Here is a 13,100-nt window from a genome sequence, read left to right as displayed (position 1 = left end):
GGCATTTTTTTTAAATTAGATTTTAAAAATGTATTTTGAAGTTTAATTTATGCAAGAAAGATTGCATCCTTTTTAGTTTTTTTTTCCCCATGCAACTTATTCTACCTCAATAATCTATCTTTGTCCCAATCCATTGAAAGGTCAGTCAGATTATTTTCATTTCCAACATCAGTCACTCTTAGTGGTCTTTTTGAGGCAATTGAGTTCTGAATTAGTTGCAGTTTTGTGCTATGAGGATATATATGAGCATATATTCATGAAACATAGAAACTAGGAGCAGGAGTAGGCCATTTAGCCCTTCGAACCTGTTCCGCCATTCATTATGATCATGGCTGATCATCCAACTCAATAGCCTGCTCCCACTTTCTCCCCATACCATTTGATCCCTTTCACCCCAAGAGCTATATCTATCAGGTTATTGGAAGAATAGGGTTAAAGTGGACTAAACCTATCCCAAACTCAATTCCATTAAGACTCACCAGTGTTTCTCTATTGGACACACAAAAGAGTTCACAATATGCCATTATTTAACAGAATACTTTGTCTTTTTAGGGGGATGCAACAGAGTTAATTCAACAAGAAATTGGTACCAAATTGGCAATTCGACTCAAGGATGACTGACATGGGAAACAGAGGAAGTCAGCCAGGCGAAGCAGGGTTGCTGTGTTCAGGCTGTGGCCGCAGCAGAGTTGAGAAACTTTTCATTGCACCTAATCCATGCTAAATGCCATCTGTCAATGACATGAGTTGACCAAAATGGGAGAGTGTTATGTTCCCTTCCCACTGGCATCCCTCAAATTGATGACACCACATTGCTTCATTTTTGAAAAACATTTTTAGAACAATAAAATTCAAATTCTACAGGTCAGCAACTGGTGAGCTTATTAACAAAGAATCAGAATAACTGAGCAGCATTAAAATGACAAGCACAGCAAGCGCTCACATCATTATTTTTTTCTCTGGGAATAAATTATAGTGGTTGAAGTGATTACTAGAGAATGGTAGAGCCCACTAACCAAGTAAACAAATAGCAAGTTCCCTAAAGAAGTGGAGTGAACATTTCCAGGAGGCACTCAGCTTCACTTCCAAATATCTCTGCACCTGTTATTGAGGGCATGAATATTTTATTACCTGATATACTGACTAGATAAAGCACAGAAACTCACAATGCCCATCAATTTTGCTGTGAACTAATTTTCCCAAAAAGAAATTTGCATAAAAGCTATGACTCAAATGGCCCCTTATCAGCTCAAGGATATAGAACTGTAGATACTTGCTTATCAAAATCATGATTTTACTCTTGTTGAGCACAAGCTGCCTGACTGCACATTAAAGCAAGGACTGTACTACAGGATCAGGTTTCATATGTTATTTTTTTACCCTGTTTTCTTAGTGATTTGGGTGACAATGCATCAAGCAAATCCAAAACAATTCAGTTGATTAAAAGAATTTAGTTCTAAAGTACGTTTTGCCCAAAAGAGGAAATATATCATAACAGAGACAGAGAGGGCCTTTGGTTTAGTGCTCAGTTCTTGTGTGCACCCCTTCGCAGTTCCATACTAATTGTTATTGAAGTCCATAAGCAGTCTCTGCAAGACCTAGATCAAATGTTCATTTGTTCAAGGGACTAGTGCATCCTCTAGCCTCTGACTCATCCTTATCGACATTTTCCAACAAACATTATTTAGTTCTCAAGCATTTGGCCGAAGACAGATTTTTCCAAAGTAATCTGCATTTGACAGGAAACAGAATATAAATTGCTTTGAAAGATCACACTGGATATGTTGTTTTTTTATTTAAAAAAAGATAGATTTCACACAGGCCGTCTGAGTTTAGAAATCAGAATTACAAAATGACAGAGGTCTTCTCCTTTTTGCTTAGGAATCAGACTTGATGGAGCCATTTAATCAAGATTAGGTAGGCAACTTTTATCAATCACCAAACCTCTGTCATCTTAAACAATTAGATTCTGGAGAAAACTTACTTCAAGGTGCGCTAAGCACATTTACTAAACAAGGTTAACTGAGCAGTTTTTCAAAGGCTCTATTCACCCAACAATTTGATGACAGGTTTGCGTGGTGCCCTCTTGCTTTGTAAACATGATAGAGTAGGCACTGTCAGCCTGAAGCTCTTAATTCACTTGCTGTTGACTCAATTCACAGCTGCAGCATGGAGCGTCATAGAGACATCTGCATGCACTTAAATCCAAAATGGTACAACCCAGAGTCCAATTAAATGCAATAAAGAAAGGGATTCAGGTGTACTAACCTGGAACTGACTGGATGTAGGAGTGCTCCCTCACACATTCCAGGTTGGATTGTTTGATGGGCATTTGTCTTACTGTTTCACAGTATAATGTTAGCAAACGGCACTGGTCACTACTAGCAGATCCAAGTTTAGGCAGAACACTTACAACTGATTTAGCAGGAGGAAAATTGCAAAGCATACATAATATACCCTAACTTCCATAGCAACATTCATTTCAGGTGGAATCTCATTTTCCACACCCCTTTTAAAAAATGTTTTCTGCTGTTCTCTTCCTCATTATGATACAGATTAACAGGTGGTGGCTGCCCTTCTGTACGTCACCTGATTTGCCTGCATTCATGCGTGGGCATCAACAGTGATAGCAAACAGGCTATCAGATGGTGGAGGGCATCATTGCTGAACCCGATACTGATAGATACTGTTCTTACCCACTTGTCCACACACGCCTACCTCCATATCCAGAAGGGTACACTAGTTAGCATTCAGTGGAGTTGTGATGGGGGCGTGAATGGTTGGTGAGGGTAAGTGGTGGCAGTGAAAGCCTGGATGGGTGCCCCTTCCATATCCCAAGAAGGTTGGGGTGGAGGGGGCTGGTTAACTGGAACACTTTTACCATGATCATTGAAACATAAAAATTACAGCAAAATGTCCACCAAACAATGCGGAAAATAGTTCGGGTGTGCATGGTCCAGAAAGAGCAAGACAACTCCAAACCAGTCAATTATCACCCTACCAGCCGATCCAAATCACCAGCAAACTGCTGTCAAGCAGGTATCAAATGGCACTTTCTCACCTATAACCTGCTCACTGATGCTCAGTTTGGATTTTACTTTCATCTTGGCTGCAGGCCTCATTACAGCCTTGGCCCAAATATGGACGCAAGCTAAATTCCAAAGGTGAGGTAAGTGAATGCCCCTGACAATAAAAGAGCATTCAACCAGTTGTAACCTGAGTAAAACCCTGAGGGAATCAGTGGGAAAACTCTCCAGTGGCAGCCTTCATACCTGCCACAAGTGGTGAGGGCTGGGGTTGTGAGGGAACAATCATTTGAATTATATAAATGCAAATTATTTCTTCCTTAAAAATAGGCAATTTCACAAATCTAACATTTTTAGTTTGGCTAACTGACTTCAGATATTACTGTGAAAGATTTCACTTCATTAGGGTATTGTCCTTGTGAGACAACTGAAGCTCCCAATTGCTGAGAGCAGGAAAGGAAGAAACTTGCTTTTTGTAGCATCTACCATAACCTATTAGTGTTCCAAAGCTCTTGACAGCCAATTTTTAAAAAAAATCCTTTATGGGATGTGGGCGTCGATGGCATTTATTGCCCATCCCTAGTTGCCCTTGAGAAAGTGGTGGTGAGCCGCCTTCTTTAGCCGCTGCAGTCCATGTGGTGTAGGTACACCCGCAGTGCTGTTAGGGAGGGTGTTCCAGGATTTTGACCCAGTGACAGTGAAGGAATGGCCGATATATTTCCAAGTCAGAATGGTGAGTGACTTGGAGGGGAACTTCCTGGTGGTGGTGTTCCCTGCTGCCCGCGTCCTTCTAGATGGTAGCAGTTATGGGTTTGGAAGATGCTGCCTAAGGCACTTTGGTGAATTTCTGCAGTGCATCTTGTAGATGGTACACCCTGCTGCTACAGTGCATTAGTGGTGGAGGGAGTGAATGTTTGTGGATGGGGTGCCAGTCAAGCGAGCTGCTTTGTCCTGGATGGTGTCAAGCTTCTCGAGTGTTGTTGGAGCTGCACTCATCCATTTGAAGCGTAGTCACTGCTGTGATGTAGAAATGTAGCAATCAATTGAGAGGCAATAAAGTCCCAGAAACAACAATAAAATAAACAAGCAGATAATATGGTTTAATTATGTTGGCTGCAGGATAAACATTGGCCGGGATTTCTCTACCCTTCTTCAAATAGTGCAATTTTACGTCCAGCTGTGAAGACAGATGGAGTCTTGGTTTTGAAAGACAGTACTTCCGACAATGCAGCACTCCCTCAGTGGAGTCTCAGCCTGCATTGTGTACTCTGTAAGTTCCTGGGCCAGGCCATGAACCCTGTCCTTACAATTCTGAGATAGGAGTGGCACCCACTGAGCTCAAGACTGGAACCCAAACAATGAGGTGGGGGGCTGCATTGATGTACACAGTTGATTCTGATTCATCTCTGGGTTTAGAACTACATTTCCACCTGTTATAATTCAACTTCCTCACTTGTGTGCTGCAAAATTTCCCAAAGTTGCCATTCCTCGTATCATTTGCATTTGCCAATTAAATACCGTTAAAGTTTCTGGATTCAAATCCAACTCCAGAACTTGAGCACAAAAATCACAGCTGACACTCCAGGGAACGCTGAATTGTTGGAGGTGTTGAGTTTCAGATGGGATGTTAAATTGAGACCCCAACTGTCTGCTCGGATGTAAAAGGTCCCATGGCAATATTTTGAAGAAATGAGCGGGAGTTATCCCGTGTGTCCTGGGCAATATTTATCCCTCAATCAACATCACAAAAGCAGATTATCTGATCATTATCACATTGCTGTTTGCAGGAATTTGCTGTAACCAACTGACTGCCCTGTTTTCTACATTGCAAAAACATAGGCTGTAAAGCACTTGGAGATGCTGATGGTCATGAAGAATGCTATATAAATGCAAATCTTTTTTTCAAAAACTACATAGAAAAAAAGAAAAGCATTAGAGCTGAAAAAAGCAAAGCTTATTAAGATTAACAATTATACCCTTATTTAACTTTTAAATAATATTCCAAAACAAGATTCCTTCTCTACTGCCCCTCCTCAAGATTACATTTAGTTGACACAGAGCGGCTCAACATTTGTAAATATAAATTTCCTTTTCCTTCAAAGTGAATTCATTTTAAATAAATTCTACTCATTTCCTTCCTGTTTGATGTCAGCCTTGGCTCAGTGGTAACATCATCACCTCTGAGTCAGAAACATTTGGGTTCAAGTCTCACTCCTGAGACATGAGCACATAATCTAGGCTACAACTCAGTTTAGCAGAGAGAGAGCACTAGTTGAGAGCAGGAGTTTCCTCTCCATAGTATTCTTCAACCAGCACCTAAAACAAATGAGGAAAAGTCACTAGACTTGAAACATTAACTCTGCTTTGCTCTCCATAGTTTCTACTTAGTCTGCTGAGTCTGAAATAAAAACAAAGTGCTGGAAAAACTCAGGTGGTCTGGCAGCATCTGTGGAGAGAGAAACAGAGTTAACATTTCGAGTCAAGGCTCTTCTTTGGAACTGAAGAGAGGTAGAAACGTGATGGGTTATATGCTGTTGAAAAGGGGGAGAGGTGGAAAAGGTGGAGCAAAAGGGAAGGTCAGGGGTAGGTTAGAGGGCGAGGGAGATTAAATGACAAAGATGCCATGGAACAAAAGGCAAAGGGGGTGGTAACGATAGCTATAAAGAAACAAAGCATTGGTCCAGAGAAGGTGTTAATAGCAGAATAGAGGTCAGTTCCACCTGAAAGCAAAAGCATGGGAACAAGATACAGACTGGCACTTGGGGAAAAGTAAAATCAAAATGGAGGTCAGAGTTCATGGTCTGAAGTTGTTGAACTCAATGCTGAGCCTAGAAGGCTGTAAAGTGCCTGATTAGATGAGGTGCTGTCCCTCCAGCTTGCATTGGGCTTCACTGGGAACATTGCAGCAGGCCGAGGACAGAAGCATGAGCATGAGAGCAAGCTGGCTAATTGAAATGGCAAGCGACCAGAAGGTCCAACATCTTCTGTTTGTGTTGTTTTGTCCCAAAACAAATGATCTGGCCATTTATGCTTCGCTGTTATTCATTCGCTCAAATCAGCAGCTGTGTTTCGTACATTACAACAGCGAATTACAACAGATTAGAAGCATTTCAAGTAGAAGTTAGACTTGGGGGCCCAGTTCTGTGACATCTGCCCTATTTCAATTGGGATAGATTCTGTAGCGCTGGTGGCGACATAGAAATAACTTCTCAGGGTCAACTGCACGAGTACCTTAAACAGCAGATTTTAGATTAGGGCCGGAATTTTCTGGCCCCTCCTGCCAACAGGATCTTCCAGTCCTGCCAAAGTGAATGGACGTTTAAATGGACCGCCGCATTCTCCACCGCGACAAGGCCAGAAAATTCCACCTTGAGCATTTTTGATGGTAACTCCGATGACAGGAGCTCATTTACCTCATATTGCTGCTACTGTAACAATAGCGAGGCTGTAATCGTTCTTACTTTAGCGGCTAGTAACACAGCTCTTCTCATGGTTGTAGCAGTTCAGTAGTTTAAAAAAGTAAGTCAAGGGAAAGTGGTAGTGCAGCTAATCTATTAAAAGGAAATCTTAGGAATGAATTGTCAATATCTTTGTTTTAGGAGTAAGTGAGAAGCACTCCCTTCCCATGGATTTTAGTTTGCAAACAGCAACACCACAGGGAGTGTTGATCTGCTCTCTGGCCTTAAAGCTCTCTTCATAAAGCCTCTGGGAGATGGAGACAATATGTGGAGATGACTCACCGGTCGATTTTCCATTATATATTTATTTACCTGGAAAGAATCAGGATTCGGCATCAATGGCACCTAATAGGTCTAACAGCTGTCACCTTTGAATTTTCTGGGCATAATTAAAGGATTAAGGATGAAGCATGTCAAAATCAAAAACAAAAATACCTGGAAAAACTCAGCAGGTCTGGCAGCATCTGCGGAGAGGAACACAGTTAACGTTTCGAGTCCGTATGACTCTTCAACAGAACTAAGGAAAAATAGAAAAGAGGTGAAATATAAGCTGGTTTAAGGTGGGGTGGGACAAGTCGAGCTGGATAGAGGGCCAGTGATAGGTGGAGAATCTTTTGGATTTCCAGCATCCGCAGTTTTTTGCTTTTATCATAGGATGAAGCACGTATTCCCTTTGTGGGAGAGTCTAGGACCAGAGCGCGTAATCTCAGAGTAAGGGGCCGCCCATTTAAAACAGAGATGAGGAAGAATTTCTTCTCTCAGAGGGTAGTGAATGTGTGGAATTCTTCACCGCAGAGGGCTGTAGAGTTTGGGTTGTTAAGTATATTCAAGGCTGAGATAGACAGGTTTTTAATCAGTAAGGGAATCTAGGGTTATGGGGAAAAGACAGGAAAGTGGAGTTATGGATTACAGATCAGCCATGATCTCATTGAATGGCAGAGCAGACTCGATGGGCCGAGTGGCCTACTTCTGCTCCTATGTTTTATGGTCTTATGTTGGTGATAAGCAGATATATAAATCATTCACATCACTTTAAGCCATTTTTTTTACATCACTACTTGGAACCTAATCTTTATGCACAATTAGGCTTTTATATCAGCAGTTGCAGAAAGTCAAATGCAATGCAAACTCCTTCTACTGGGAAGTACTTTAGGTTGAGATATTGATTTCTTCATTTACTCACAAAGTCCTTCCACCAACTCTATCCCTCTGTGAACAATTTATTTATTCTGATAGATACAGAATCAGACATTAATATTAAAACCATTGCTTTGTAATTATTATGCAACTACTTTTCCTCCACACTGACTCCCTTTTTATTTTATAGTCATAGAGGTCCACAGCACAGAAAAAGGCCCTTTGGCCCATCGAGTCTGCACCAGTCAAACGAGTACCTAACTATTCTAATCCCATTTTCCAGCACTAGGCCATAGTCCTGTATGCCATGGCATCGCAAGTGCACATCCAAATACTTCTTAAATGTTATGAGCGTTTGTGCCTCTACCATCCTTTCAGGCAGTGAGTTCCAGATTCCCACCACCCTCTGGGTGAAAAAATTCTTCCTCACATCCCCTCTAAACCTCCTGCCCCTTACCTTAAATCTATGCCCCTTGGTTATTGATCCCTCTAACAAGGGGAACAGTTCCTTCCTGTCCTCATTCTCTGTCTCTCTCTTTCTCTGTCGCTCGCTCTCCCTTTCTCTCTCTCTTTCTCTGTCCCTGTGTCTATATCTCTCTCACTCTGTGTCTATGTCTTAACGGTTTTAAATAAAGCAAAGTTAGAATCCATTGAAGAAAATTCTTCCCGAGTGATGATTAGTGCAGATGACATGGAAAGGAAAAAGGAGGAAGCCGCTGGTTTTAGACCGACGTCATTGCTGCATCGCTGTTTCCTGTGATTGCTGTTGCTGCATTTTTTGCATGTCTCTCAGTTATCTCACTGCTAATTTGATCCACAATCTCTCCTTCATCCAGTGCATGGTGCTACCGCTAGTTCACTGTCTTAAGTACAACAAACACAGCTGCTATAACAGCTCTGTAGCTTCCTACAATGATCATGCTTGATGGAAGGGCCATATACAATGTGAATGGGAAACAAAGGAGGGAGAGCCAGATGTCGAGATGGAAAGCATTCACAAATGTATTTTGATGAGGTTCACAATACCATCTACCAGTGATGGAAGCCCAGACTCCCTGTCTCAGGATTTGTAGAGTCTGAGACCCCATTTCTGTCTATATATCAGTCTAATAGTGTCCCAGTGATATAGCAAGCAGGAGCCCTGAGCCCCGGCTATACTCCTTTGTACGTGTAATATGCTGCTGTGTTGATTGTTGCTGGCTTCAGCTTACTACTGTCAGCCATCTTGTCTTTGGGCAACAGCTGCATTCTGTAGAGTAACGGGTTAATAGGTTGTGTTAATGAGACGATAATGTTGTTAGTTCTGTGGATGTGACATCAGGGGTCGGATGACCAGAAGGCTCCAAGAGAGCAAGACACAGAACGGTCTGTGTCCTGAAAACACAAAACAGGTTCAACGTGTTCAAGACATCTTTGCAGCTTTGACTATCCTGATTTCCCCAAAGTAAATCCCAAGTGCGTAGTACTTTTAATGGCTAATGTAGTTGCTGCAATTAGAAATACAAGTTTACAAGCTGCCTGTAGGAGAATCCCACCCCACTATCCCTTACGTGACACAAATCATTTGTATCATGAAATTAAAAAGAGCAATTGCGGAAGTTTAAATAAGAGAGTAAAGAGCACTGAGAAACAAAACAGATTTTTTTTTAATTGGCAAGCCCTCTGAGAAACAGAAGCATTCCTGCAGCAGAACCAACAGTATTTTTAAATTCATCTTCATAGCACAACACATGTTTAGAAGAATTTTGGTAGGTATCACAAATTTTTCATTTGGCCTTAATAATTTTATTTCATTTTTGAATGTTATGGAACTATGTGCACATTTTGAGGATTCATAGGGTTAAATAGAGGGAAATATGAGGTTAGTGTTTTGAAAGATGTCACTTCCTTAATTTGCTGTCTGCTGTTTTACCCTTGAAAACTGTAAGGACTGTTCCTGTGATCACAAATAATATTTTCACTTGTGGTTTATATACCTAATTCTTCCAACAAAGCCTGAAGAAAATAGGCGCACGAGATTAAATGGTGAGCAACTCAATGCATACAAGGCTTTCATTACATTCTGCTCCTCTGGGAACAGCCACTATGGAAACAAGTTTGCTCAGCAGGAAGGCAAGTCTTCATTGCACTATCCTGGGAACTGAATCAGACGAGTGATGCAATTGGATGTACATGGAGTTGTTGAGAAGCATGCAGGTGAATGGAAGGTCAGTTTCGTAGAGTAAGTGAGAAAATAGACACCTGACTAGATAATGCTGCAATCCATCAAGAGAGCACTAGCAGACATGTTTGTGTACTTGCAGTTGATGGTGTTGAGACATTTTTCAGAAAGCAAATGCTGCTCATTTGAAAATACAGTGTAAAGCTCATAACAATTTAAAACCGCTTTCAAGAGAAAAGTTGACCAAGTGTGATCTTGCCACTGATGATCTGGGCTAAGGTGGCAGTAAAGGGGGTGCTACAAATGGGCTACGTATACCTGAGCTAGAGTGGGAAATCAGCCTTGGTTCACATTCCTAGTCACCATTCACCAATGTCTACTGGAGCCCGAGCTGTGTGGATGCCGGACAAAGAAAGGATTAGTCCATACACCTTTGGTTAGGCTGCCAATCTTTCAATGCAACAGCCTTGCTGCCTCATAAAGAATGGCCATTTGAGATAACACAGAGATCCACTTAGCCCTTGGCACCAAACTCTAGCCAGAGTTGATCAGCACAAGAGGAGAAAATTAGTAAAGGAGGCAATGAATTCGAGCTTCATCCTTTCAACTGCAGAACCTGAGTTCAATGACCAACATAGCTTTGCAAATCCCTGCTCGTTACTTGCTTTCTGAGGTTTATGCAGCTATTAAATTTGCAGAATGCAACAAAAGGCAAATTACTTCAACACTGCATTGCACATTTTAATTTTTAGCTCTGTCTTAATAACTTCATAAGAACACTATAACCTTCCATACATTGGCCAGGATTTTCCGGTCCCGTGGAAGTTCCTGCCCAAAGTCAATGGACCTTTGGCTGGTCCGTCAAATTTTCTGACCCACCCGCAATGGGAATCGTCACGGGTGGGACCGAAAAATCCTAGCCATTGTCAACCATAGTTTTTGAGGGAGGGTGGGGCACAGGCAAAAGATGATTTTAAGGAGAACATACTCCAAACCTAAGAAAACACTTACTGAATATGGACTTTATTCATGGGAGGGCAAGTTTATCATTACAGTCTTGCAACTTAGCTTTGTTTGAAAATAACAATCTTTTTCACCTTTTCTATTATATGTACTTTACATCTTTCAACTCCATCTTCATGAGCAGTATTTACTGCAATCTGTATTCAGAAGACATTCTGAATTGATTTTCATTCCAACCATACAACTTGCCTCACATTTGTACAGTTGTTTAAATTACAGTGAATAACTATTCATCTCTTGGGTATTTATTCAGTAGCTTTAGGCTCATCTCTTTTCTCAGAAGTAAACCATTGCTTCCAGGGTAATGCGATCCATACAGACGATGTCCTATTCCCAATCAACTAAATCGCAAGAAAGCCCCCTTTATTTCAGTCATTCTCAGGCCCTTGGAATACTCTTCTTCTCTCATCATTTTGGTCTTCCTTTTATTCCCATCCTTTTCCTTTCCTTTCCAAGTAACAAATATTGAAACATGTAAAATCTGGATGGGACTTGACAGGGTGGATGTGGAGAGGATGTTTCCTCTTGTGGGAGAATCTAGAACCAGGGGGTCACTGTTTAAAAATAAGGGGTCTCCCATTTAAAATGGAGATGAGGTGAGATTTTTTTCACTCAGAGAGTTGTGAGCCTTTGGAACTCTCTTCCTGAAAAGGTGGTGGAAGTAGAGTCTTTGAATATTTTTAAGGCTGAGGTGGATAGATTCTTGGTAAGCAAGGGGGTGAAAGGTTATCGGGGGTAGGCGGGATGCAGATCTGAGGTTAGTATCAAATCAACCATTAAATGGCGGAGCAGGCTCGAGTGGCCGATTGGCCTGCTTCTGCTCCTCGTTCATATATGAAAGTTGTATCAATTTTTTAAGTGACATAGTCACAGTGCACATTGCTGGTTTCAAGACTCTGGAATTCTCTACCTAAAAGCACAGTGCAAGTACCTTCACCATTTGGAGTGCAGTGGCCCACCTTAAGGGCAAACTAGGAATGGAGAATAGATGCTGGCTTTACAATAATGAGACAGCAATTGAGAGGGGGGCACAGCCAAGATGGATGGGCTGGCAGGAAGTGGCCATTGGAGGGGGGAGTGCGGAGCCAGCTCCTGCAGCTCTTGCCCTCCACGTTTATGAAAGTATATTTTAAAAGCTTTCTCTGTTGGTTGTGGCTCAAGAGGCATCCCCTTGAAGGGTTCTGTGAAGGCAGCTGAAGAACTACTCAACGAACTGGCCAATGCAAGCAAGTTAGCGCAACAATGAAACTTAATATCACCAAGTGTTTAAAGATTGCATGTAGGAAGGTAAAATTGGGTGATACATTGACTCACGAATGATATTGAAATAGTTACAGATGCTGCTGAAAGAGGTCAAGAGGCTTTTATAGAATTGGCGCAAAATATGTCCCAATGACTGTGGGGCAATAAAGAGAATGGTGCACCATACGGTCAAAACAGCAGATGAACAGTTTGAGGAAATCTAATTGGCCAGCAGCTCTCAAGGACGGCACTTTTTCCCACTTATAGGCAGAAGCCCCACTTTCTCCTTGTTTTGCTCACCAGCAGCGCTCTAGAACGGCGGGGAAAGTTTCTCTCTGGTGTTGCCAGCCGGCTTTCCTCCTGGGGGGTGGGGAGATTCCCCTTCCCATGATCCATTCCTCCCCCAACTCCCCCCACTCTCCCCCCGCGCACCCCCCCCCCCCCCCCCCCACCCCCACCGCCGCCCCAACCCCATCACCGTCAAATCCAGCCCTGTAGGTACCTCACAAATCTCAACCCGTTGTCTTTGTTAGTATCTGGGCAAGTGACATCCATTCTTGATTTGTCTTTTTTGAGCTATTTTCAGTCCACTAAGGATCCCCAAATAATTGATTTCAAAGTTGTTAGCCCTATTTGAATTTCCTGTAATTAAGGAGGAAATGTGTCTGCCATGTGAGTAATTAAGTGAAGCGATAATTGAATAGATTAATATACATTAATTACTTCACCCACATCCTTAGTTTTAGGCCAGTTACAATCCTTTTAGTGTTTTCACCTCTTCTTGGACTACCTTACTCTTACTGTACAGGAAAAATTCCTTGAAAACATGTTTAGCATCTGTTTTCAAACACATTTGAGCTCCCTTTTAATGCATTTCCAATGAGTTGTTATATACTACTCCTACTCCAAATCTGTCTCCCCACCACCCCCATCTTTCTCACATGAAGATTTATGGCATGAGGTTTATTTTAGCCTTATTTCACATTGTTTTTTTTAATCCATTTAGACTCATGCTTAGTTATTCAAGGATTTCTAGTGCTAGGTAAATATATA

General features: G+C 41.7%; 1 protein-coding gene across 4 annotated transcripts in view; it reads right to left on the bottom strand.

Moving 5' to 3' along the window:
• The window catches only part of rab15 (RAB15, member RAS oncogene family), a 141,925-nt gene that overhangs the window by 48,986 nt on the left and 79,839 nt on the right, over nt 1–13,100 (bottom strand). The gene's annotated exons all lie outside the window — the stretch shown is intronic.

Source organism: Carcharodon carcharias, chromosome 20 (genome assembly GCF_017639515.1).
Source record: "Carcharodon carcharias isolate sCarCar2 chromosome 20, sCarCar2.pri, whole genome shotgun sequence".
Classification (NCBI taxonomy): domain Eukaryota; kingdom Metazoa; phylum Chordata; class Chondrichthyes; order Lamniformes; family Lamnidae; genus Carcharodon; species Carcharodon carcharias.
The sequence above is the reverse complement of the archived record's forward strand: the minus strand, read 5'-3'. Positions and strand labels throughout refer to the sequence as shown.